The 4,221-nt window shown below is 42.0% G+C and overlaps 1 pseudogene; it reads left to right on the top strand.

Moving 5' to 3' along the window:
* Positions 1–3,110: 3,110 nt before the first annotated feature.
* Positions 3,111–3,579, top strand: LOC147610008 (heat shock protein 82 pseudogene; annotated as a pseudogene).
* Positions 3,580–4,221: the final 642 nt, after the last annotated feature.

A 4,221-nucleotide genomic window follows, 5' to 3' on the forward strand; every position in this document is an offset into this window, starting at 1 on the left:
TCTTTACTCCCGCGAAGAAAGCTCCTGAATCAGAGATCGTTGCCGGTGCCTCCCGTAGAGCTCCCGACAAGGGTGTAGTCACCAACACAATAGGGAAGAGTAGTTGAAGCTCTTACCCTTGTACCGCTTCCTGTGGTTCTCTTGCTTGCAGCTCAGCCCTTAGCACAAACCAGGCTCTGATACCATGAAAAGATCAGGGGGGAAGAGAGCTTGAGCTCTTGCAAGCACACACACACACTCACAAAACCCTAATAGAGAACACACAAGGTGAGAGGCTGAAAATCTTCTTCTGCTCTACTCAACACTCAACACGCCATATACAAGATAAGAGTACACATAATATGAAAGGTACTCAACCAATACGTACACGGGTTCTCTATAGTGTGAACCCGACTAAATGAGCTGGCGCTATAACTATGCCAGTCTCTAGAATGGCTGTCACACAGCCTGTCATCCCACTGGCCGCATATCTCCCATGATCTCACCAACCATGCCAGTGGTGTAAGTGTGGGGCCTATCCCCCAGGCGGGTCATCACAGTGGCCACCGCCTCACTAGACGAGCTCGATATCTCAACAAAGCCATCTCAGGAATTAACAATCTCAAGGCTTACGCCATCTCACGGGTTAAGCCATCTCACTGCTTAAGCCATCTCACGAATTAACAGTATCATGGGTTAAGTCCCTTCTGCAACTTCACGGGTTAAGACCCTACACTCTCACGGCTTAAGCTATCTCACGAGTTACGCCTTTTTGCCTACATCATAATGTCTCTTATGCACCTTGTTATTGCTCAACCCACTTACTCCCTTCTCATCAAGCATAACACACACACACACACAGCAAAGCGCAAAAAATAAGAAGAAGGGGAGGACCACAAGTTCTCACCAGTCATTATGATTGACGATCTTTTCAATGTTATAGATGTCGTCCTCTACAACACTAGAACAGGAAGTTAAGGAAACTCTGACCATCACACAGACAAGTACCATAGGGTCACCCGTGGTGGCTGAAGAAAGAGAGATCCACGAGGTACAAAGCTCAGTTATCTAGGGTAGTATGCACAACTATTAAAAGGCACAATTATTAGCAAGTATGTACAAATAGTACATGGGAAAATAAATCTACAATATCATAGCCCGGAGTGCCTACAAATTTTGAAGGATTCCAAAGTTAAGGAGAAGCTAGAAAAGGTAGGGCTAGGAAGAATGCCTAAATGCCTCCCCTACACAATCAACATAGAATTGTGTGCTAAGTACTTGAGATCCTATGACAGGGCAACCAAGAGGGGAAAGGTCACAAAAGAACATGGTACAACTAAACATGTCCTCCTCTCCGAAGAGTTGATCCATGAAGCTTTGCAGTTGTGGCCGCCAATCAAGATACACACTCATAATTTTGAAAAGATGCCCTTGGAAGTAATGCTCAAAAGGAGTTTGTACAATTCAAAACGGGGGTAGAGTATGAGAATATCCATGAAGGAGTGACAGAGAAAACTTGTTGTGCCATGTCTGTCATTATGCAGGAAAAAACCAGTTGACAGGTACAATAGAGTCTATCTAAATAGGATAGCCAAGGTGCATGAGGAGAAAGAAGAATATCAGGCTTAGTACATCCACAGAGAAATGGAGAACTACCTGAAGGCACACCAATCAAAAGTGTGCAATTGATACTTGCTTACCAAGGTGCTGAGTCATGCTGCGGATCTTTTGATTCTAGAGAATATGCCAGAAGAACATGTAACACAAGCTGTAGCACCACTAGAACAGCCAGCACTTACCTCCTCTGAACAGATGCAGGAAGGGCAGGCACTTTTAAAGGACACAAAGGAGATTATGAAGGAACAGAAGAAGAGCAGAAAAAAAAAAGATAGACAAAAATATGAGAGGTATCATTCTCGGAGTTGCTAAGGAGTCACAATGCCTTGAAGCGGAATTGGCCCAAGACATTGCCTCTTATCAACTAGTATTGGAGCACCAAGAGGCAAGGGGGATTAGCCTTTCAGAGATACTAGTGATTGAGCACAACTTCCGAAGTGCCTCAACAAACACCTCCTCCTAGCCCAGCTCATACGGTTTTTAAGAACCTATCACCACTTCATGATTCTGTTATATCATATCAGAATGCATCAGCAGAGATTGATGCAAAGAAAACCCTGGGGTAGTGCTGCAAGAGGATGTGGGCCACATAAATGAAGAGGCAACCTTAGCCGGAGGCCCTAGAGGAAAGCCAGGAAGTGGAAAAAAGAAAGTGAGCCAAAGAAGCAATAAGCCCAATCAAGCGCCAACGGCGCTAGACGATGACAGTTCAATAGAGGAACATTCCTTTTTGAAGAATATTGATGCCGAATGATTCTTACAAGAAACTATGGAAGGCCTAGACAGCTTGCTACAGTTGCCACTGCATGGATTGGAAGCATCAGCTTCCACCAGTGCTTCTATCTGGGAACATGAGCAAAATGGTGTGGTGAATCCATTTACTAACAACTCATATGCTTCATGATAGAAATGCTACACTCTGGAGACAAGTCCAAGAAGCAATAAATCAAGTACAAAATATCTAGAAACAAATGGTAGTTGCAGATGCTACACATCAAGATCTTATCCTCAAAAGCTTAAAGGCTGCAGAAGAGCAAGAAGAGAGATATCAGATTTTAGAAGGCAACAACCAAGTACTCAGCCAACTTCAAAAAGAAGTCACACATAGTTAAGAAAAAGAAAGACAACATACTTAGCAACTTAAAGATGCTCAGAAAATGTTCCATGCTAAAGAAGAAGAATTCACAACAACGACAATTGCTACCATCACTGAAGCCCTTGAAGCTCTGAAAAAAAATGTGTCACTTTTAGACCGAAAGGAAACACACAAAGCACATGCAGAGAAAGTTAAAGCCTTGAATGAAATGATCAATACCAAGTATTTGTAAATAAAACAAATGTTCACTAGTCACACACAGGAAATGGACAACAATTCAAGGCAAGCCAATTATTGGGGGCAACAGAGAGGCTTAAGAAAATTGAAGATGTTCAAGCCTTGTTGGAGAGGCATCAACACATAGGGCACAAGAAGCTACCACACACAGATATGAGTTTCTACTAAAGGTGGTGACGATATGACTAGTTTTAAAGACTATGTTACACGTATGAAGGATGGGCAGAGTGACATCTATTGCATCACTGGTGAAAGTAAGAAGGCTGTGGAAAATTCTCCTTTCCTTGAGCGTCTGAAGAAAAAGGGTTATGAGGTACTCTTTTTGGTTGATGCAATTGATAATTATGCAGTTCGACAGCTTAAGGAGTATGATGGCAAGAAACTTATGTCTGCAACTAAAGAGGTCTGAAGATGATAAGAATGATAAGTCTGTGAAAGATTTGGTCCTACTACTGCATAAAACTGCGCTTCTTACCTCTGGATTCAGCCTTGAGAACCCCAACACCTTTGGAGGAAGGATTCACAGGATGTTCAAGCTGGGCTTGAGTATAAATGATGATGCTTTTGCCTCGACAGATTTTGATGCAGACATGCCGCCTCTTGAAGACGATGCTAATTTAGAGGGCAGTAAGATGGAGGAAGTGGACTAATTGAACCTCTTAAGAGGTAGCTGGTTTACAGTATAGCCCGCAGGTAAAGGTGGCGTCTTGCATGGGAAAAATACGAAGGCATTTTAAAAAAAAAAGGAATATCTGACTTTTAAGCAAAAAGAAAAGGAGGCACAGCGTATTTTCATTTTGGGAAACGTGAATTTTGGGCTGCAAAAGGAATTCGGACCGAATTCCTTGCGGGAAAAATCAAAAATAAGGAGGCGACGCATTTTTGAGGGGAGAAGTGTGCAGAAAAGGGAGGGGAAAAAACCAGAGCTCGATTTTTGCAGATTATCTTGTTTTGGGAATATAACTTCTGTTCAAGCCTTGTAGGGGTTAGAATTGGAGAGTAATAGAAGCTTCATTTAGTGATATGCTTTCTAAAAATTTATAAATATGAAGCGAACTGCTGCCCGATTTCATACAAGGAGAGAATTCGACGTAGAAGCTCATGGAGAAGACATGATATTCGGTTTTTGTGAAACAGAGATAAGCTTTTTTATGAATTCGATTTCAAAAAAATCGTGATTCCTTAGTAAAGGTTTTAGTTTTAAGGCTTTAATTACCTCAAAAATAAAAACTCTCGGAAAAAGCCTTAATGCTTATGGCCTTAGAAATTGGAGAGTTTTTCTTGAATTTGTG

This window comes from Cibotium barometz, chromosome 50, assembly GCF_041138505.1.
Source record: "Cibotium barometz isolate CiBa-2024 chromosome 50, ASM4113850v1, whole genome shotgun sequence".
Classification (NCBI taxonomy): domain Eukaryota; kingdom Viridiplantae; phylum Streptophyta; class Polypodiopsida; order Cyatheales; family Cibotiaceae; genus Cibotium; species Cibotium barometz.